The sequence below is a fragment of the Mixophyes fleayi genome, chromosome 2 (genome assembly GCF_038048845.1).
Source record: "Mixophyes fleayi isolate aMixFle1 chromosome 2, aMixFle1.hap1, whole genome shotgun sequence".
NCBI classification, from domain to species: Eukaryota; Metazoa; Chordata; class Amphibia; order Anura; family Limnodynastidae; genus Mixophyes; species Mixophyes fleayi.
The window spans coordinates 252,743,187-252,767,999 of NC_134403.1; positions in this window are offsets into that span (position 1 = coordinate 252,743,187).

The following is a 24,813-nucleotide window of genomic DNA, read 5'->3' on the forward strand; positions in this document are numbered from 1 at the left end:
TTTTCTTACTACGATATCCCATTCACCCCAGATGTTACTCTTCTACATCTTTTTCCTCCTCAGATCTCATTGAGAGCCCGCTACATTATAGGTCATATATTCATCGCTACCAGGGCAGTGATTGCCCAGGCATGGAGAACGCCATCTGTCCCCCATTTCTCTATGGTCATCTCTAAAGTCCAGTTAGTTATGAAATGGAAACTCTGGGGGTTCTATACTCATCCTCATACTCTTCTCCACAAATAAAATGGATTGCCTGGCTTGATGATTCCTCCACTCACCCTGTAATACATGATTCCCAGGCCCTGCAAGGAGTCTTCTCACAGTTAAGCCCTGGACCCTTGTGTGTAGAGCTATTGTCTGCCAATGTTGTCCTGTTTCTCTGCATAAAAATGCCTGTTTTGATGTGTGTGTACCATATGCCCCCTCCCTTTATACACCCTCCCCTCTACCCCCTAATTTATTTATATTTTGCCTTCTGTACCCCTAAGTGAAAAAACTGTTAATGAAAACTATTGTTGAAAAAAAATATTGCCAAGTATACCAAAGTTTAACACAGTTAAGCAATACTTCTTTTATTAAAAAGCTTATGGATTCATCCCATATCATTTTAAGCACTTCAGCTGCATATTCATTAACCAGGGTATGAGTTCAGTCACAGTTACATACCTTATGAATATGAAATATTAATCCCTGAGGAGATATATGATTTCTCTAGTTTCTCTGTACTGCTGCTATCTATAGTTGGCACACCTCATGTCACCCATTCACTTTAGATTGGCGCAGACATGTCTCAAAACATAAACTATGAATAAAAAGTGTCATATTTCTTTATAATTACATAGGCCCTGTGTGAGGAAGGCTTACAGCTGTTGTTCTTTAAAGCTGCATGATGTCCTTGTATCTACCTTGCTTTTGGATACCACTGAGTCACACCTTCTTGGTAATTGACAAGACTTACACTTTTCAACACTAGTATCCCCATCTTTACAGAAACCTTAATTCATATAGTTGTCCTAGATTGATAGCAGGAGGGAAACTGGATTATCAGCTGGGTGTTTACAGACAGGGTGATTCTGTTATGTTAAGCTGATTTCATGAGACCAGTTGTGCCCTTTGATGTACTTATCCTAGTTAACTTACCTGGGCTTACTAGCCACATTCCTAAAACAGTCTATGAATTGACAGGCTGACTTTTAAAAATGTTTGTTTTATGTCTGTTGTATTTATAATGAAATCAGATTGGATTACCCTGTGTGAGTTTGCATGGGATCCTAAAATAAGGAGAATAATTAATGTGGAGGAGTATCCCAATTTACAGAAGCTCTCCTCTACATATATACGAGTTGTTAGTAACATGGAGTAGGCTTTGAAAAATTCTAGTTTCAGAAGAAACACGTCCGTAAATCTACTCCTTGAAGACAAAGTGAGACTGGACAGCAAGTCTTTCACATACAGAGGTCCCTTTACTTGTTTTGAAGAAGTAGCATAGTGAGCCACAAGTACACTTACTGCTATGAGAGACTAAGCCTACAGAATTGAGAGTATTTTTTTTTTATTATTATTATTATTATTATTATTATTATTATTATTATTATTATAGTATTATTATTATTATTTTTAATGTTGTTATTATTATTATTGCTTATGTATAGAGTGAACAAGTAGCATAACATAATATAACATGGGTAAATAAGACACAAGTAGCATAATATAACAAGGGTAAACAGAGCACAAAAAGTACCTCATTCACTTTCTCTCTGTTATACAATTCTTTTCAGGATTGTATGGCTCTGTGGTCTGCAACACAATTCCATTCTTTTTTAAGATGGCTTGTGTCTTACCATTTGTGATTGCAGTCGCATTTTATGCACATTGTAGGCCTCATTTAGATTTGAATGTATATCAATTTTATTTACTTAAGATACTAATTTCTGCTTACAGACACTTCCACTTTTGTCTGTATACACATTTTTGTAGAACGTTCACTTGCATTTTCTTACACCTGGCAAGGTGGAATGGGAGCAGTTAGGTGCGGGAAAGTGTAGGCCAAGTACAGTAAGGGTGTTTTCACATAATTGTGACATAATTTGATGTAGTGTATCTTTTGTGGGTGTTGGAGGGCAAAATGCAATGATGATGATGACTATTATCAGCAATACCTAGATGCTTTTGATTGGCTGTTTGTGTATTGACCTCACCAGCTGATACGTAAATAATTAACGTCACTGCTATATTATATCAAATCGTGCCATCTATTTGCATTGTTTCATTGAGATTTCTTTTTGATTATATTTAAAGGGGCAAAAAATAGATGTTTTAATTTATATTGACTGTATTTGTTTTGAATTTCTGTTTGTATTTACTTGCATTTTATATTGAAAATACGACTTTCTCAATTCTAAATGAGCCCCAGTATCTTTGGCATCCTTCCAAATGTGTGGTTGTGTGTGGATGTATGTGTTTTACATTACTTGTCATAGGTCTTACCCAGTCTTTATTGCTTATTGCTTTCTGGGCACATTGTCATTGCTTGCAATCTCTGTTTTCTGATTGTATTCATAGTTAAAGTATTTCCTTACATTTCTGGGAGATGACTGAGCAGCAACGCTTTGCTACTCGTGATTTCACCTATAACAGCCCCCTTTCCTTTAGAGCTGATAGCACTACCATGTACTCTGTTTCCCTCAGCTCTCCTGCACAGAGTTTTAGGTGTTAAATACATAGTTCCTATATAGATACATTGAAGGAAAAGGGTACAAAACAAGGGACAGGGGACAGAAGAGGACCAGAGTAAGAGAATACCAGGTACCTCGGAATAACACAGGAGATCCAAGCAGGGAGGATAAGGGAAGGGATTTCTATGACCTATACTAAGGTCTATGCAAGAGAGCAGAGTAGAGGAGGTCAGCATGCAGGTTGGTCAGTGCTGGCAGCATGTTACAATAACACCGGGAAGTAGTCATTCAAAAATTCAAAGCAAATAGTCGTCGCTGGCAGCAAGCTTCAGTAGTCAAAAATCTATTATATTACATCTTTTGACTACCAATCCAAACAAAATGTTTCTGAAAGTGTGCAGTTAATGAATACCAACTATGTTTATGTAAAATTGTATAGACTTTCTTTGTACAACCTTTTAGTCATTAATACCTTAACATGAGAGTTGGGGGTATCAGTTGCCTGAAGATCTATGGAAGCAGATTTTTTATGTGCCTCATTTCCCACAGCCACTCTCTTTCCCCATTAAACAAATTCCAGTCATACCTTCTCTGTAACTTCCTTTTGCTGGGTTTATGTTTCCTTGTGAAACGTATGACCTTTGCAGACAATAACTCTTAATTACACATGAACATACTAAGAATATGTCAATGTATATGAACTGTTAAACTGATCCGACATTCTCTGTGAATCCCATATACCCTACTTGCGGTGCATGCAGCTGCAAAATGACTAGGGCAGGTGATGCACACATAAAGAACTCTCCGGGTGTTGTGTTGGCATGTTTTAGAAATGCTTTACTTATACATTGTGTGGCTGGGGTCACGATAACAAAACTATCACCGGCATGGACAGCAGAAAAGGGGATCTAGCAAATAATCATGGTGAAATGTTCAGACATCTTATTATTACGCTTTATTTCTATATTCAATATACTACACAGAACTCTACTAATAGAGGCTTATGTGTTAGTGCGGGAGAGACACAGGTTTTGGATGCAATTGAGATATTTTGAAAAGTGAAGTTAAGATATGTATCTTGGTGCATATGGCTTTGTATGTTAGAAGTATTTTATATTGGATTCAGTAGAATACATAAAACCAATGTAGGGACTGTCATGTGGACAGGTTGTATAGTGGGAACAGTAGATGAGAGTACATACTTCATCTCCATTTTGTTACGATTTAAATGCCTTAGTCAATATTTGCACAGGCTTACCTAGGGCGCGGAGTCTAACGGCCTTCTGGTTTTCACCAAGAACCACCGCAAGGTAGTGTGGGCTTTGCTGCCGAAGAACCGCAGGTTGCGGCCCCCAGGTTAGCCTACTGACGTAAGGGAAAAGGTTCTAAGTGATGGATTGTCAGACAGGCAATATGATAAAGCGATGCAAGTATAGGCACTAACCGTGAATTCCAGGGTTTGTAGGTCTGGAGCAGTAACCGGTAGATGCACGGAGTCAAATGAGAGTGTAGCAGGAGATGGGTCCAGGAACACAGCCGGGTCGGTACACAGGAGATATCAGGTATACGGTGCCAGAGGGAAATCCAGAGAGTAGTTGATAACACAGCTGGGTTGGTACACAGGAGATATCAGGTATACGGTGCCAGAGGGAAAACCAGAGAGTAGTTGATAACACAGCCGGGTCGGTACACAGGAGATAGTCCAGTACGTGGTGCCAGGGATAAGCCAAAGAATAGTCAGGTCACAGCCAGGTTGGTACACAGGAGTAGGAGGAATAGAGGGATATACAGGGAGCAGGTTCACAGGAGTCAGGAACACAGGAACTGTTATCCAGGAACAGGAAACACATTGCTCTGACGCAGGCAGCGTGTCAGAGCAGAGAAGATATAGCTGTTTGAATTCCCCGCCCAGGGGTCACATGATCAGCTGCAGGAAGAACCCGTAAGTGCGGGGGCGCCATCAGGAGAAGCGCTGCACGGATCAGATACCGCTGCTAGATCACGCAGACAGCGCAGCGCAACGGGGATCAGGTAAGCTCATAACAGTACCCCTCCCTTCAGGGGTGGCCTCCGGACAACCTATAAGGCTTTTGAGGGAACTTGGTATGGAATTTCTTCAACAGACTCGGAGCATGAAGGTCTCGTGCAGGAATCCAAGAACGCTCTTCAGGACCGTAACCTTTCCAGTCAACCAGGAACTGCAAGGAACCTCTGGAAATCCGAGAATCTAGAATCTCCTTCACCTCAAATTCCTGATCTAGCGCAGAAATAGCAGCAGGAGGTTTTCTTGAAGAGAAGAATTTGTTAATAACAAGTGGTTTGAGAAGGGAAATGTGGAAAATATTGGGAATCCTCAAGGTAGGAGGTAACTTTAATCTAAAGGCCACCGGATTAATGACCTCTATGATCTTGAAGGGACCAATAAATCGGGGAGCGAATTTCCTAGAGGGGACCAACAAGCAAAGATTCTTCGTAGACAACCATACTTTGTCACCAGGAGTAAGTAATGGAGATGGTCTTCTTCTTTTGTCAAATGCTCTTTTACTGATGGCAGAGGTGTGAAGTAATTTGCGTTTAATAAGATCCCACCTAGCCGAGAAGTCCGATAGAAGGGAATCAACTGCAGAAACTCCAGAAGCGGTTAACTCTTTGAAGGGTGGAACTTTAGGATGAAATCCCTGAAGAGCAAAAAAGGGAGAAGTGGAGGTAGAATCGTGTGAATTATTATTGTGAGCGAATTCTGCCCAAGGTAATAAATCGACCCAATCATCATGTTTAGCTGAAATGAAACATCTGAGGAATTTCTCCAATTCTTGATTCGTCCTTTCAGTGAGACCATTACTTTGAGGATGATATGCAGAAGAGAAATTTAACTTAATTCCACAAAGACGAGAAAAGGCCCTCCAAAATCTTGCCACGAACTGAGTTCCTCGATCAGAAACGATAATATCTGGACAGCCATGTAGGCGGAAAATCTCTTTAATGAACAGTTGAGCCAGAACAGGAGCAGAAGGGAGACCTTTTAATGCCACAAAATGAGCGGCCCGGGAAAGGCGATCAGTGACCACCCACACTGCTGAGAACCCTCTGGAGGAGGGTAAATCTGTGATAAAATCCATGGAAAGATGACTCCAAGGTCGATCCGGAATTGGCAGAGGTTGCAGCAGACCGTATGGAGCTTGACGAGGGACTTTATTCTGAGCACAAGTGGAACATGCCGTCACAAACTGTCGAACGTCTGAGTGGATAGATGGCCACCAATAACCACGAGAGATAAATTCCAAGGTTTTTTTTATACCGGCATGACCAGAAAAACGGGAGGCATGAGCCCATTTAAGGAGTTTTGACTGGAGATGTGGAGGAACCAAAGTTTTCCCGTGAGGAACAATAAAGTGAGTGGGAGTAGTAGCCACAATACATTCTGGATCTAGGATGGGTCTAGAACCCTCTTCTTCTGTATCCATAGAGTTAAAGGAACGAGAGAGAGCGTCAGCCTTCTTGTTCTTGGACCCTGGTCTGAAGGTAATGATCATATCGAAGCGGGAGAAAAACAGGGACCATCTGGCCTGACGAGGATTAAGACAAGATGCAGTTTGTAAATACAGTAAGTTCTTGTGATCTGTAAAAATGGTAACAGGAAACCTGGCTCCTTCCAAATGGTGTCTCCAAGCTTCCAGGGCTAGTTTGATAGCGAGAAGCTCTCTATCTCCAATGCCATAGTTTTTTTCGGTAGGCGAAAATTTGCGAGAAAAGAAACCACAGAGTGAAAATTTGCCAGTAGAATTTTTCTGAGACAAGATAGCTCCCACTCCAGTAGAGGATGCGTCCACCTCAAGGAAAAAAGGGAATGAAGGATCTGGTTGCTGAAGAATGGGAGCCGAGATGAAAGCTTCTTTAAGGTACTTAAAGGCTTCCACGGCCTCCTGTGGCCAAGTTTTAACGTTGGCGGACTTCTTGGTCAAGGAGGTGATAGGTGCAATCACGGAAGAAAACCCCTTGATAAAGTGGCGGTAGTAGTTAGAGAACCCCACAAAACGCTGGATGGCTTTGAGACCTACTGGTTGGGGCCAATCAGAAATTGCCTTTAACCTTTCGGGATCCATCCGTAATCCGGAGCCAGAAACCACATGACCAAGAAAAGGAAGACAAGTTTTTTCAAAGACACACTTGTCCAATTTACAATATAGATGATGTGAGTGAAGGCGTTGAAGAACTAAGGAGACATGGTGGCGATGAGTAATCATATCAGGAGAGAAAATCAGGATATCATCCAGATAAATCACCACAAATCAATACAGGAAATCTTGAAAAATCTCATTGATGAAGTTTTGAAAAATGGCAGGGGCGTTGCAAAGTCCAAATGGCATAACTAAGTATTCGAAATGCCCATCATGCGTATTAAACGCTGTTTTCCATTCATCACCTTGTTTGATACGGATTAGGTTGTAAGCCCCTTTCAAGTCAAGTTTAGAAAATATAGAAGCTCCCTTGACCCTATCAAAGAGTTCAGAGATCAATGGCAAGGGATACCTGTTCTTCTTAGTCATTGCGTTGAGACCACGATAGTCTATACAAGGACGCAGTCCACCGTCTTTTTTTTTTACAAAAAAGAAACCGGCTCCTGCTGGTGACGAGGAATTCCGGATAAAACCCTTGTTCAGATTCTCCTTGATATATATGGACATAGCATCGGATTCGGGTAAAGATAAAGGAAATACCCGTCCTCTGGGTGGTATTTTGTCCGGTATTAATTCAATGGCACAATCCCAAGGTCTGTGTGGGGGTAACTTGGAAGCCTCCTTCTCACAAAAGACGTCAGAAAATGAACAATATTGAGGAGGTATACCGGAGGATGTGGGAGAACTGGCCATAGCGGGTTTATGAATCCTGGGAAGACATCTGGAATGACATCTTGGACCCCATGCAAGAATCTCAGGCTTCTGCCAATCCAGAGTGGGAGAGTGAAGTCTGAGCCAAGGTAGGCCTAGAATCACAGGGTTGATGGCCTTTGGGATGACTAGAAAGGAGATTTCTTCAGTGTGTAAGGCTCCGATGCGTAGAGAAAGGTTGACAGTTCTGTTCTTAATGGATCCTCCAATAATACGGCTGCCGTCTATAGCTGTAATTGCGACAGGTGGATCCAATGGTTGCGTGGGTAACGACAACCTCTCTATGATGTCAGCTCGTAGAAAATTCCCCGCTGCTCCGGAGTCAATGAGAGCTGGAAAAGACAGTTGTTTATCAATATATCGCAGAAGGACTTGGATAGAAAAACTAGAATCCACAGGAGAGGGAATAGACCTACCTAACTTAGCCTCTCCAACGTCAGTTAGGTTCGGTCGTTTCCCGGACGCCTCCCACACTGGCTTAAAACATGACCGGGTTCTCCGCAATAGAGGCACAAACGGTTCCTGAATCGCCTCTCTCTTTCCTCCTGGGATAAACGTGCCCTTCCCAACTGCATAGGCTCTTCCTCAGGAGTAATTGGATTTTGAAATCGGGGTGCCAAGCGGAATGTAGATCGGCGGGAACTTTCTCTCTCTTGAGTGCGTTCTCGGAACCGGATATCAATCTGGTTACAGAGGGAAATCAATTCGTCCAGAGTAGCGGGTAATTCCCGGGCTGCTAACTCGTCCTTAATACGATCTGACAACCCTTGCCAAAATGTGGCCACCAAAGCTTCGTTGTTCCATCGTAGCTCAGCCGCCATAGTGCGAAACTGGAGTGCCTACTGGCCCAGAGTAAGAGTACCTTGACGTAGATGGAGAAGTCCAGAAGCAGCACTGGAGACACGTCCCGGTTCATCAAAGATGCGTCTGAAGGTTTCCAGAAAGATGGCACAATTATGAAGACTAGGGTCATCATGTTCCCAAAAGGGAGAAGCCCAGGCAAGCGCTTGACCAGACAATAAGGAGATAATATAAGCAACTTTAGTTTTCTCTGTAGGAATGTTTCCGGGCTGCAGTTCAAATTGAATAGCACACTGGTTCAAGAACCCTCGGCATTCCTTGGGATCCCCATTGAACTTAGGTGGGTTAGGTATGCGGAGTTGAGAGGGTGCTGGAGCAGATATGGCAGGGCTGCTCTGGACGGGGGCAGGTTGTGGGGCCAGAACAGGCGGAGGAGTTGGAGCTGCCACCTGAGCTGCTTGAAGCGTATCCAACCTGTTAGACAGAGTCTGCAAAATCTGTAATAACTGTTCTTGATTCTTCCCCTGGTCTTCAACCTGGGCTGCTAGGTGATCCAGTAATACCCTAGCGGTGGGATTCCCTGACGTATCCATCAGTTAGATAGGCTGGGTCAGAGCAAACTGTTATGATTTAAATGCCTTAGTCAATATTTGCACAGGCTTACCTAGGGCGCGGAGTCTAACGGCCTTCTGGTTTTCACCAAGAACCACCGCAAGGTAGTGTGGGCTTTGCTGCCGAAGAACCGCAGGTCGCGGCCCCCAGGTTAGCCTACTGACGTAAGGGAAAAGGTTCTAAGTGATGGATTGTCAGACAGGCAATATGATAAAGCGATGCAAGTATAGGCACTAACCGTGAATTTCAGGGTTTGTAGGTCTGGAGCAGTAACCGGTAGATGCACGGAGTCAAATGAGAGTGTAGCAGGAGATGGGTCTAGGAACACAGGCGGGTCGGTACACAGGAGATATCAGGTATACGGTGCCAGAGGGAAATCCAGAGAGTAGTTGATAACACAGCCGGGTCGGTACACAGGAGATATCAGGTATACGGTGCCAGAGGGAAATCCAGAGAGTAGTTGATAACACAGCCGGGTCGGTACACAGGAGATAGTCCAGTACGTGGTGCCAGGAATAAGCCAAAGAATAGTCAGGTCACAGCCAGGTTGGTACACATGAGTAGGAGGAATAGAGGGATATACAGGGAGCAGGTTCACAGGAGTCAGGAACACAGGAACTGTTAGCCAGGAACAGGAAACACATTGCTCTGACAAAGGCAGCGTGTCAGAGCAGAGAAGATATAGCTGTTTGAATTCCCCACCCACGAGTCACATGATCAGCGGCAGGAAGAACCCGGAAGTGCGGGGGCGCCATCAGGAGAAGCACTGCACGGATCAGATACCGCTGCTAGACCACGCTGACAGCGCAGCGGAACGGGGATCAGGTAAGCTCATAACACATTTATGGGATCACATAAAGGGAAATGTGCCAGAGGGAGCAGGAAAGGAATTGAGCAGGTTGGTCAAGGAAGAGGATACTGCTTCATGTCAGATTTTGTCACTTTTGTCCTTAAAACAGGAATCAAGATCTTGGGTATTGATGGTGGACAAAGAGTTTGGTTTTCGGAGGGTTTGAAAAGAAATTTAATTGGTTAGTTACAATCCTGAGCAGAGAGATAGGATTGAAATTATGTTTGTTTGGGAGTGTCCATAGCATTTTGATGGGAGTGGTATTTGAGGAAGTCATTAGTGCAAGACTTTCTCTATTGTCGTTCTACTTTGCAGAAAGCTTTTGAAGGCATTGTGTTTCCTTAGACTGCTATAACTAAGATCAAGTTCGACACTGGGAGTATAGTGTAGCTGGAGCCAATTGAGCAAGAGCTTTTGCTAGGGTTTGGGTAAGATGTGGTACTGCCAGTTTAGAAGAGGAGAATGCATAAAATGGGAGAGATTTGTTGCAGGGAAGTGGAAAGTTGTTGAAACTTAATAGAACTGTGATATTTGCAGGTATGAGGAGGTTTGGTAGAGTTCTCTGGCCTTGTAGGTGATCAAATGAAAATCTAAGAGAAAGAAAGGGGTGTTTAATAAATCAGAATCTGAACAAAGACTGAAGAAAACAAGATCAAGTCAGTGGTCATCATTAGAAGTCAGTCCACATGGACTGAGGGCCTGAGTCATGAAGGAAAGTAAGGCAAAAGAAGGAGTAAATGTTCTCTGGGACAAACCATGTTACAATGCAAGGGGTGCAAATTAGTTTATTATTTTGCACATAGGTTAAATACTGGCTGTTTTTTCATCTAGCACACAAATACTTAATAGCTTTATTTTTACACTAAAATTTAAAGTTGATCTAGGACATGCCCTACCCCAACTATAAATCTACCATCACATTTTAAATTTACCTCCCCTCCAATGCAAGATGGTTTGCCAAAGTACAAAGTTATTTCTTTTTTATGCTTTGCTCTCATTGACTAAGGCCCTGAGAGAAGAAGTTAGAGAGAGAAGTTTGAAGCACAACAAAGATGTTGCTAACACAGCTCAACAAAAAAATATTTTTTTAGTTGCTAAGGATATTTGAACGAATTTAGGGTATTTAGTGGTTGCTAATTTCAAAAATGAAAGTATTATTCTTGAATTTTCTCTAGTTCTTGAGATAATAAATCAAGTAATAGGGAACTTAGCCATAATAATAAAAATAATAATAACAATAATAATAATAATAATAATAATAATAATAATAATAATAATAATAATAATAATATAATATTCTAGGTATTCACTCAGCAATAATTCTATAATATTCCTTCTCCATATATAAGTGATCAGTCACCCAACCAGCAGCCAGTTGACTCTTGGGAGTTGAGCGATTTGCCTTGTCTATTGTGTTTTTCTTGTTTCTCATATGTGTAATAAATTTGTATACATGTAATTAGGGTAAATAAGTCAAGTTATATACGGAGTGGTTGTAGTGACAATTTGTATATTCAGAGTGTTTCAAGTAAGTATAAAGTCAGTTAACGATAAAACGTGTTTTATCTACAACTCCCATGTGACAATATCATATTAAATAAACTTTATTTTTATTGGTGGTTTTTTTCAGAGAAAATACCACATGAAGAGGCTGCTCAAACAATTCTAATGCATTCTGCTATATTTATAATAATACTCTCTGCAAAAACAAATAAAAACATCACAGACATTGTTAAGCAAGCTTATCTTGCATATTTTGGCGTTGTGCTTGGAGGCTAAGGCAAGTCTTGGGCTCCCCATAAGGTATGCAAAAACCTGTGTAGAATGCTTACGACAGTGGAATAATCGAGAAAGGAAAAGTATAAACTTCGGTGTGCCTATGGCTGAAAAACCACCACAATGTTATTTTTGTGTGGTTAATGTAAAAGGTTTCAGTTGATACAAGAAATTCAAGCGGGAATATCTTGATTTGGAATCACCAAGGTGACCTGTGCCACACAGCGAGGATGTTCTCATACCGGTGTTTACCATACTGCCTGACCTTCTGTTGTGAGATGTAGAAGAAATTCAAGACTTAGGTGGTAGCAGTGGAAGTGAATATAAAGGAAGCATTTCAAAACCTCAGCAGTCGCCCCAAGAAGAACTGAATGATATGATACAGGACCACAGTCTGTCAAAGGATGCATCTGAACTTTTAGCATCCAGGCTGTGACACTCTAGGTGTTGTGAAACTACAAGTCCCAGCATAACCTTCAGGCAATAAGCTGCTATATATTGGCAAAGCATGCAAACAAAGGGACTTGTAGTTTCACAACACATGGGGTAAATGTATCAAAGTGCGATTTTGCAACTCCAGCGATTTTCTCGGGAGAGTTGAAATTCGCTGATGTATGCAGCTGAGATTTCATGCAAAATCGCCAGAGTTGTGCTTCTGTCAAAATCGCTATTTGCAAAATCGCCAGAGATCAAACTCCCGACTGTTTGCCACTGCAGGTATACAGCTCTCAAATGTATGAAGCTGCGAGTTAGCAAACTCAGGAGAGTTTGCTTCAAAACACGCCACATAGCAGCATGTTGTATAAACACATCACTGTTACACTGCCCTGGCAGTGTTAAAACTGTAAAGAATAGATAAAAGTTGAAAAAAAAAAAGCATGAGGTCCCCCCACTATTCATGCTTAACCCTAGTGCTGCCTGACTAGTGCTGGTCCCGTGAAAATCGGGGAAAAATTTTGCGTGGGGTCCCCCCGATTTTCACTTTACCAGCACTAGGCAAACCAGCCAGGGTTGGCGGCACTATAGCAGGGGGACACGCAGCAGGGGTCCCCCTGCCATAATGACTAACCAACCCTAGACTGTTCAGCGCTGGGCTGGATTCCCTAGGGAGTGGGGTCCGCCGAAAAAAACTAGCGGGCCCCCCCCCCTAGAAAGAACCAGCCCAGTGCTGATAGCACTAGGGCTCTTCCTACTACCCCTGGGCTGTGGGTAGTATGGTAATACGGCGATAAAGATTGAAAAAATAAACGGACGCCATTTTGTTTTGTGGAACTACAGGTCCCACGCTTTTTTTTTTTTCCACTTTGAACTATTCTTTACAGTTTTGCTCCGGCAGCTGTATGACAGGGGCAGTGTAACAGTGATGTGTTTACAACTCACTGTTACAACACAGGAGAGTTTGCCAAACACAGGAGAGTTAGCTAAACTCAGGAGTGTTTACATTGCACAAAATCGCCAGAGGTGACCAGCGATTTTGAACTTCAGTGTCAAAATCGCAGCTTGATACATTTCAGGTTTTTTTTTCAAAACTCGCGGGTAAACGCCCGCGATTTGCCGCGATTTAAACACGCTGGCAAACTCGCACTTTGATACATTTACCCCCTGGAGTGTCACAGGTTAGCCAACACTGGTCTACAGCCATAAATTTCCAATAAAAATATGCAAAGAGCTTTAAGTTTAGGCCAAGCTCTATAACTTCCCTTTTCACTTCCATAATCAGGTCAATTGAAATGTTAAAATAGAACAGTACCTAGAATCATGCTTACTTGCTAAAATCACAAACTCCTAGAGCACAAAGTTGTACAGTATGCCTATGATATATTACTATTATCAACAAAACCCATTATTTCTCTGACAAACCTATTGCATAAGGTCCATTCCTTTAGCAAAGTTTCAAACTTTAAATTCAACTCAGAAAAGACTGAAGTCCTGGCTCTAAACATATCTCCAGCTCTTAGGGATCAGATAGCAGCATACGATAAATTTTGATTTCAGAATCACAAACTTAAATATCTAACTAGTAGATATGATCAATTGAAGGCAGCACACTACCCAATTCTTTCCAGAAATATAGCTGCAGATCTCCTTAGGTGGGGCTGGCACCATATATTTTGGTCAATAGGGGCCAACACAGTTGAAATCAATGAAATGTTCCAAGCCTTACCAATTGAATACCATTAAAGGACCTCAAAGATATTTTGCATAAAATGGCAACATTTATCTAGGTGGGCAAACAACCATATGTGAAACCTCGCACTGTTCACATATCTTGTAATTGTATTTCATAGCCACTCACCTAACTAAGTGTGTCCTTTGGCTCCCTCCTTATGGCATTAGAGTGTGGGTAGACATAGAGTCAGCACTCACCAATTCAGTCTCTTCCCTCTGGATCCCTCCCCAATGGAGATCTTCAGACATCAAATAGCACCCAACATTCTCCCTAAAAATCTAGGATTGTAATGCCCACAGATTATCTTTGATACCAACCACTCTCGTTTCTCTTTGCAATAAACTTGTGCGAGGATACCAGGCTTAGTGTATCGCTTTGTGCTATACTCATTATGTATTGGTGAAGTTGACAGCTCCACATACTGGAACCTTACTGGAGCGACTCCATCTGGAACCACCATCTTCCCGGAGGACCTATGACACTTCAGGGCCATCTTTATGGTGATGCTGATACCCACTCTAATTGCTGTGGGGCTGATACCCACTCTAATTTCTGTGGGGCTGGGACCCACTCTACATGCAGTTTGGCTATTACCTACTGCTATGTACTCTGTGGGGCAGGGAACCACTCCTACTCCCTGTGGGGTTATGACCCACCACTGCATACTCTGTGGGGGTGAAACCCACCACTCTTTCTCAAATCTCAGGGCCTTGGTCCAAAATCTCACACTGCTGGCTGGGTGCATGGACCAGCTGTCAAGTTACAGTCACCTGGCTGTCCTTACTTGAAGAACCATGCATTTGCAGATGTAGTCCACTGGTAGAGAACGGCAATTCAAAAACCAGCCACCCTGCAGCTTCCAGCCATCAATCCTCGGAATGAATACCTCTCCTCCACTCGGGTAATTCTTTATATCTAGGGTCAAATTTCCACAGTGCTTTTCCATCTCTGGACCAACCCCTTGCTCTCTCGCTCTTAAATATTGGTGGGTGCTGGATCAGGGGTTTGGAGGGGGAGTGGAGATGAGCGGTCCTTCAATAGTAGCTGTCCTGCTGTGCCCCTGAAAGAATGTCTGGCTCATTCCTGTGGAGGGCAATGGATACTAATTGGCCTTCTCCAACTTCAGATATAGCATAGCAGTCAGCCCCTCACCTGTGCCCTGGAACTTGAACCTTACCCATAACCCACCTTGCTTCAGTTTAAAAACAATTAATAGCAGCTTTACCGCAATATTAACAATATACAATAAACAATATACATATTTACAATGAGCTACAATGTCCCCTTATCCACATGTAATTAGACACTGCATTTGTACTCTGGTGAGTTGGGGAACATAAACAGGGCTATAAAAAGTACATGTTGCAAAGCTAATCATTTTGTAAGAAACTAGGGACAGGTTGGTTGAGGGGAAATCAAGCTAGTTTCATCACACTAACACTGGAACCTCCACATTTGGACACATAGCCTGTAAATAAGCTTTCTGGGTGAACCAACCCACACTAATGTTGCATATAGGTGGACTGTAATCCTAGACTAATGCCGGGGTCAATCTTTGTGTTCCTGCTTGTGTAGTTTTCGGAGGGTTTGAAAAGAAATTTAGCCCACTATTTTGTACTGGGTGAAGGTCCGATCCAGTACCCAGATCCAGTACCCATGTAGCTTTTGGATCCTTTTGCGGCTCCCAGCTACGGGTTATGAGTATCCAAGCAACTATGCCACAGACTGCAGTGTGCAGAGTTGGTGCTTCGGAGAGCATTGAACAATACCCAGTGTGTGATCCCCTGCAGCTTTACCCGGCTTGCCTGGGACTGGGTGATCCCACCGCTGCCACCAAATGTGAGGATACCAGGCTTAGTGTATCGCTCTGTGCCGCACAGCTGGCCTACCTGGTACCTATCAAAGGTTCAAAAATCACCCAGGCAAATATTTGAAATAAAATAAATAGGTTACACAACTAACCAAGACCTACAGTGGTAGATCAGGACAAAGGCAGTATTCCAGGGACTGAATGTCCCTTTCCTGTCAGGGGCAGAGACCTAAATCTCAACGCCTGCCTGACTTCAGCTATCACTGGGTAGCAAATATCAATGTGCTATTGTGGGAAGCTGTCTTTTAAAAATGTTCACAACCTCATACTTATCATTATGAACATACTCATGCCTGCGTCCCTTGTTTATTATAATATTACTATGACCTATACTGGACATGACAAAACACATGGAAAAAAATCATTGCTTGGCCTTACTGGCATATCTTCTATTTCAAATAAATTATCATGCTACTGATTGGCCTTACCAATCCAAGCACAATTGAACACTTTGGACCACATGCAGACCATTAACATATTTGCATCCAAAATGTAAATACGAAAATGTGTTCACACAAAAATTCCCAATTACAAGCTGAATTGGATGAAGTAAGGTAAATTGCAATGGCGCAATCGCACAGATTAATAACATACACACTTACATTCACACGTACACTTGTAAATAGTACACATTTATTAAGGTTCCAATCCACATTTATTTATTAGTAAAATGTATTAGAGATTATTTATACATAGATAAAACTACATTAAATGTATCTAAGGCGCAGGATATAGGAAATGTATCATGTTTAGTGTCATTTTAATCTGCACATTACCATCAGGGATCCGTTACTATCGGTAAAGCGATCGCTATTCATGGAAGGTAAAGGATTAATGCTCAAAATGATATTGTGTTCGGAATGCAAATAGGTTAATTTAAACTGGATTAAGTCTGTTCCCTTAGGCACATGTGCTCAGCTGTTGTAGTGAGCTGGCCCCCACTTTAACAGAGGAATCCTTTGAACTGACCTATGATTTGCATTGTACTGGACTGACCTGTCCCCTGGACCAATGATGAAAGACATTATTTAATCTTTGTGTACATTGTGACATCATCACTGTTTTTTTGTTAACTGAAACTGCATATAAGCAAACCCTGGGCCAGTGTTAGGTCTCCCTTCCTGACTACAAGGCTGAACATGGACCTGGGCCCAGGACGCACTTGCGTAATGTAATGTATTCGGTTTTATACTTTCCTGTATTATGCTATACCTTTTATGCATCATTATGGCTTGCTGTAAATGGCATCCTGCTATCTTTTGCTATTAAATTTCTTTGTACATTGGAACCACAATTATCACATTGGACAATGTTTATTGGTAGCAACAAAACGAACATTACAATTTGGGGGCTCTTGAGCGGAAATTACACTACTCAAGGATTCGCAAAACTTACAGATTTCGGTTTACCAACAAAGGGTGGGAGACGCGTCATATACAGGAACACAAATAGTTCTATTCCTTTATATCATCTAGTGTTGCGAAACCGAATATGCGCTTTGTGTAATCCAAGGGGTGCTGGTTAAAACCTAGGGACAAGAAAGAAAAACTGTTTCTTTTTCATGACATTTTGCGATTTAAATGTGGTTTGTTTGCATAGTGTATGCCTAAGTTTCCTTGTATTACTACATGTTTAAACTGTTGTATTGATAGATAGTCATATTTTTAATTTTATAGTGAAATGAATTGTTAAAACATCTGAGAAGTTATTACTACCATTTGGAAAATAATATTTCTGTACAGAAAACAAAGGTGTTTGTGAATTGTGTGATTGTGAAGTTAAAGTGCCGGTTAAGGACAAAGGTTCTGTTGAGGAAACAGGATATAAAGAGACCTGGTGCTCTGTTTGAAAGAAAACAGGATATAAAAGACATTGTGGTATACAAGGTATACAATGGTTTTCTTGATAATCCCAATTGTAATCCTAGTGCCGGCAGATAACTAGTATCTGCAAGCTGTGCGATCGGACCACAGGGTTGCGTACACAGCAGTAAATGTGAAATTCTGGATGGTTGGAGGAAATTCGCTGGAAAGATTGGTATTATTCAATATTTAGTGCTCCCAGTTGTAAATTACTCAACAGGTGTGCTGGAAAGGCGGGATATTGCAATGTTGATATTTTTGTTCTCCTAGTTACGGTGTTAGCTACCTCACTGTGTGCAATTAAGCAATGTTACGTGGCGAGTTGGAGAATATGTCCACAGCCAATTAATCTCTAGCGGAACTTTTGGTGCTGCGAGGCTTTAAGGAGTCTGCTTCCGTATATGTGCCAAACAAATGCATGAGGTGGCTTATGTGACCGAGATTTAGGTCATATAAATTGTAACGAGAAATACCGTGTGTGCACAATTGCATACGGTGATAACCAAGGTACAGATTACGTTAGGACCTTTCAAGGTCGAAAAGTGTAAGGTAGGTATGCAATGACATACTCTGAAGGTAGGAATGTCTGAAACCCTTTCCCAAGGTTGGTAGTTTAGATCCAGAAGTAGTGAGTACGGTTAGAGATAAAAATGTTTTTGAAAACTGAGAAAAAAACTGTTTAAAACTGTGGCAACAGGAAGGGACTATGTGGCAGGGTAGCGCGTGCGCTGCGCAAAGCAGCGGTGCAAAGCACAGAGAAGTGAGTGTAAGTGTGCGGGGAAAGTATAAACTGATATAAGATCCCATCCACTCTCACCTCCTTCGCTCTCTTTCTCCCACTGCCTGCTCTTACCTCGCACACCTTTTCAACCTATCACTCTCCTCTGGTGTAGTACCCTTCTCATTTAAACACGCTCTCATCTCTCCTATCCTCAAGAAACACAATCTCGACCCCACATCTCTTGCCAACTGTCGCCCTATCTCTCTTCTCCCCTATGCCTCCAAATTACTTGAACGGATTGTCTGCAGCCGCCTAACCAGGCACCTCTCGGACAATTCCCTCCTTGACCCTTTCCAATCCAGCTACCGCCCCCTCCACTCTACCAAAACTGCCTTGGCCAAGGTTACTAATGATCTCCTATCGGCCAAATCCAAGGGTCATTTCTCCCTACTCATCCTCCTTGACCTCTCCGCAGTCTTTGACACTGTGGACCACCCCCACCTGCTGCAAACTCTTCTCTCTCTCGGCCTCTCTGGTTCTGTCCATGCCTGGTTCACCTCATACCTCGCTAACCGCTCCTTCTCTGTATCCACGTCTGGTTCTTCCTCCTCCCCCTACACTCTCGCTGTAGGAGTCCCACAGGGCTCCGTTCTCGGCCCTCTACTCTTTTCGCTCTATACTTCCTCCCTTGGTGCTCTCATTTCCTCCTTTGGCCTTCAGTATCACCTTTATGCTGACGACATTCAACTTTACATCTCTTCACCTGATCTTTCCTCCACCCTCCTCGCTCAGGTATCTGACTGCCTCGCCGCCATCTCCTTCTGGTTGTCGGAGCGCTTTCTCAAAATCAACATTTCCAAAACTGAACTCATTGTCTTTCCTCCTTCCAGCCTCCCATCCCACCATGACCTCTCCATTGTCGTTAACAACACTACCATCTCCTCTGTCACCCAACTCCGCTGCTTGGGTGTCACCCTTGATTCTTCTCTCTCTTTTGCCCCCCACATTCATTCTCTTGCCCAAGCCTGTCACTTCCAACTACGCAACATCGCCCGCATCCGTCCCTTTCTCTCTCAGGAGGCCACCAAAACCATCATACACGCACTCATCATCTCCCGCCTGGATTACTGCAACCTCCTCCTCACCGGCCTCCCCCACTCCCGTCTCTCCCCCCTCCGCTCTATACTCAATGCGGCCGCAAGACTCATCTACCTCTCACGCCGCTCCTCCTCTGCCTCCCCTCTCTGCCTTGCCCTACACTGGCTCCCCTTCCCCTACAGAATTCTTTTCAAACTCCTCACCACCACTTACAAGGCTCTCTCCCACTCTACTGCCCCTTATATCTCTAACCTCCTCTCCATTCACACTCCCGCCCGCTCCCTGCGCTCGGCCAATGACCGCCGCCTCTCCTCCACTCTGATCACCTCTTCCCATTCCAGAATCCAGGACTTTTCCCGTGCAGCCCCCCTTCACTGGAATAACCTCCCTCGCTCCATCCGCCTCTCTCCTACTCTGTGCTCCTTCAAACGTGCACTCAAAACTCACCTCTTTCTCAAAGCCTACCAACCATCCACTTAACCCCCATCTCCTCCGCTCATTCTCCCCTCTCTCCCATTCCCTCAACTGGCTCCTCTTGTGCCTCGTCTGTTTTACCCTCCCTTAGGATGTAAGCTCGTATGAGCAGGGCCCTCTTCCCTCCTGTCTCCTTACCCGTTCTTCTGCTCCGTGTCTATTGCATCTGCCTGCCTGGAGTTTCTGAAGTATTGGTACTTTTTGTTTATTGTTCTGTACTGTTATATCCTGTATAGTCTACTGTTTGTACTATGTGCGGCGCTGCGGAAACCTTGTGGCGCCTAACAAATAAAAGATAATAATAATAATAAGAAGAAGAAAAAAATATAAAAATAACAAATGTAACTGATATTCTGTATTAAGTGTGTAACTTTTCAGAGGAAAGTGGAAAACTTATATGTCATTTTTTTCTTTTGTTTCTATTTGTGTGTTCGTGTTATGTTCCAAAGTCCTGCAATACAAGTACAGTAAGTGCCACGTAGGCAAGAAAAAGGGCAGTAATTGAATCTAGTAAGACCAGTTTTTTAAACAGTCTGAAGAGAGGCTTCTATTCCATTCATTGGCAAGCTCAATATGTAAAGATAATAACAAAGTGATATTCCCCACCTTACGTGGATAATAACTAAAATGCAGCCAGTGAAAGTTGTGTGCTATGTATTATTAATGAAGAAGTTTCTTATAATCCTTTTTTTCTTTTTTCCCAGATCTAAAATGACTATGTACTTTTACATAGGCTTTACCAGATGACGTACTGGGAACACTACCATCAGGACTGGTGCCAGCACCTGCTTGCTGATTCTGCTCATATGTGACTGCTTTGAATCCATTTTAATGAGCCCAAACCACTTGTAGTGCAAAATATTGTATAAATAGATAATGCTGCTAAATATGACTTTTGGCAGCCAGAAAAATTATTGTTTCACACTGGGGAATATGGGACACGCCAAAGCACTTGTAGTGCAAAAACTTGTATAGATACTGCTGATAAATATCACTTTTGACAGCCAGAAAAATTAGTGTTTCACACTGGGGAATATGGGACACCCCAAAGCAATTATAGTGCAAAATATTGTATAGATAGATACTGCTAAATTTGAATTTTTGGCAGCCAGAAAAATTCTTGTTTCACACTGGGGAATATGGGACACCCCAAAGCACTTGTAGTGCAAAATATTGTATAGATAGATATGGCTAAATATGACTTTTGGCAGCCAGAAAAATTCTTGTATCACACTGGGGAATATGGGATACCCCAATGCACTTGTAGTGCAAAATATTGTATAAATAGTGCTGCTAAATATGACTTTTGACAGCCAGACAAATTAGTGTTTCACACTGGGGAATATGGGACACCCCAAAGCACTTGTAGTGCAAAAAAAATGTATAGATATTGCTGATAAATATCACTTTTGAAAGCCAGAAAAATTATTGTTTCACACTGGGGAATATGGGACACCCCAAAGCACTTGTAGTGCAAAATATTGAAAAAAAAAAAAGCCTCCTCTATCCTCCTCTCTTCCTGTTCTAACAATTGCTAATAGAATTGGCAATAATAATAGAATTGAGTGTACAATTATTGCTCTATCCCTGCTCTAATATAGCCTGTGACCTAACCCTGCTCTCTCCCTCTGTCAAATGGCGATGGATTGCTGTGTAGGCGGGTATTTATGTTTTTCATATATCGCGAGAACCGAGCTCTGAGATCCGACTACGTCTTGATGATGGTTTGCCTCCATTTCGATTCCGAACGGGCGGGAGAGTAACGGATAGGTGAGGTTCGGGTGGGTTCGGATCTCTGGGAACCGAGCCCGCCCATCTCTAGCCTATAGCAACCAATCAGATTCTAGCCATCATTTATTTAGTACATTCTACAAAATGATAGCTAGAATTTGATTGGTTGCTATAGGCAACATCTTCGCTGTTTCAAACCCGCAAAATTCAAAAATGAATCACAAGAGTAAGGAGACACTACATTTGACACTTTTGTCTATTTATTTCATTTGACAAAATAAGCCTAGAAATCCATGTAACTAGAAAGAACCTACTACATCCAGAGATTTCACTACAAACAGCATGCTCAGGTGTGTCAATTCCCCACCCACCGTACATAAGTTCTATCACAGAGAAACAAAAAATACACACACTGCTCAAATGTATGAAAGTTTTCCTTTCTTTGAGTTAAAAAACAAACACATGAAAACATGTTTAAAGTAAAATATTAGTATGCTAAATTAAATTTAATAACATGATAATAAAAATATTTTTTTACTTGTCTCATTCCATTCCCCGGGCTTGAACCAAACACTTGCCCAGACCTTTAGCGAACAGCAAAAGGACAAAAATATTCAAAATGACCCATACTTCCTAATTCAGTATCTCAGTGGTGGAGACACAATTTAGCATTTTATTAAGATGGTACAGGTATCCTAGCCTAGTACATAAATTTTCACCTAGTGTTACAGCCTCATACTGGAGATACAGTTCGGCTACAGGTACCTTCTTTCATGTATGCTGGAATTGCTCCAAACTCACTTCATATTCGCAAGCAGTAACAAATCTCTATCAGGAGATAATGAGGACAGAGGGGCCAACAGACCTGGGGTTAAATGTATCAAGCTGTGAGCCTGCGGCAAGTGGGGAAACTGGAGATGTTGCCCACAGCAACCAAACAGACTCTGGGCATCATCTTGTCGAATGTACTAAATAAATGACTGGCTGCCAAAGGCAACATCCTCACCTCTCAAACCCACCGGAAACTAGCAGCTTGATACATTTATCCCCTGGGGTTCTGGCTCCATTCTCTTCCTTGCTTCTCCATCTGTAATTATAAGAGGTCCCTTCTGAAACATTTAGACAATGCTGTTAAAGCATTCATCCCCGTACATGTGAAATTGCTCTCACCTCCCTTCATTAAGGAGTGGCTTAGTCATATAAACTTTTATATCTGCCCATGGATGAAATCCCCAGGATGCTGATTGATTGGTTCCATGACTTATCTGCCAGGCTAGATTTTAAAGATACATCCACCTACAAATTTTACTTTATATGCCAATCTTAGGCTCCTTAAGGTCTAGCTTGAGAATCAACTTTGCTATTTCTGAGGAAAGGTAGTAATAAACTTCATCAGACTAAGTTGTGAGATACCACACACCTTTCAGGATTATATCGAAAGACAAAACTTACCTTTAAACACACTGCCGTTTCAAATGTTTCTGCTGACAAAATCACTGAATATTGGCGATTTGCAAAAATCGGAGCTTAATACATTTTGTTAGTAAAGGAGCACTTTGCCCTGTCTTCTAAACTGCAGCTCAAATCCCCGGTGGTCTAGGAGGAAGTGGGGTAGAGGGAGAATGTCCGCGATGCGTTACTGCGCATGCGCGGGGGTCAGCAAACCAGAAGTTCAGGCTTTTCCCCACAACACTTTCAGTCAGACTTGACAGAGAATGGATCCAGCTCTCCTAGCGGCATACTTGGTATATTCTAAAGCCCCCAAAGTACATAGAAAGTGACCGGAAACTCTTCTCAGCATCCCTAATAGGATTAGAGGAGTCTGTCCAAAACTATATCCTGCACGGCCGAGCAGAGACACCCAGTTTGTTATAATCCTTGTAATAGTTTTGTTTCAGAAATTTTAAAGGAGAAATAAGATTCCACATTTATATACTATTAGTAGATAAGAGATATCCATTGTGTAGAGACAATGGTTTTAGCTAATTGACCATGGTTGCAATGAGGCTATAGAGTTAGAACAATACAAAAGACTACAGATAACAGTTTCTAGGGATAGATTTACATAACAAACATTTGCTGAATTATTATTTTTTTTTTTGATTGATAATAAGGACTGAAAGTAAAGAAATGAAAATGTGTTGTTTGTTTTTGGATACTTATTAAACTTTGCTTCTTTCTCTTCTTTAGACAAGGACAGCCAAAGAAAAAAATATTTATTAACTATGGGGATTGCAGAAGACGTGCAAAAGTTTCCCTAAAAGACAGAAGTTAACATTGGGTCATTCTAACATTCTATTCTAGTTGCGGTGGCTCATGGCAACTTATTTGGCTGAGATTTATTATTTAAAATGAAGTGTGTAATATACTCTGCTTCTAATGGTGTTTTTTATGTAGTCCAGGAAGACCCATTGGAGATACAGAATATGCGTCACAAGGGTTAATTCTGCATTTCACTGTTATAGCCACAAGTCCATCACAGGTTGTAGAATTATTGTGATCAGAGATACCGGGTTCCCTATGAATTAAGGATGGTTGACACTGGATTGGATGGGTAATGTAAATCCCTGTTAGATTTAAAAACAATGGGGGAAGGGTCATAGATTAGTTAAGATTTAAGGGGATTAATGAAATAGTTGAGAGCCAATTCCCCATAGTGCCCAATCCAGCTGTCATCTTGCTCTAAATCTCCTTTCCTGCTTTCCTGCTTTCTTGTTTTTTTTCTGCAAGTCATTTTATTATTATTCTTTGCTGTCTTATTTCCCATTCTTTATACTTCTAAATGTCAATACCTCAGTCTTCTCTTATAAAGAGGAACAAAAATATGTAGACACAGTCCCAAAGGTTTATAGGCAATCTCAATTTCTGGACACAAGCCTGGCATGACTGTTTTCAATATTTCCAAACAAATAAGGGGTGCAGTGTGAAAAATAGTATTGCTGTGTCCTTGTTTGTTTATATTATCAGTGTTTGAAATGAAATACTTGTTTATTCATTTTTCGGTAACAGGACACGAGGTTGCAAAGGGATGGATTACAGACATACCAGACAAAGGTCCATTACTTGAGATATTGTCTCACCCAAGGGTCTAAGACATTTTTGACAATGAACAGAGTTTAGGGTACACACACTACACTGACATAGCTACGAAAGTAGCTAAAAGTTGTATTTCTATGCTTACTGAAGCTGCTGGGGTCCTTGACATAGTACTGTGACATGATTCAAGTTTTTATACATTGTATGCAGAATCTGCCCACCTAAGTCCTGCCTAAATTACATAT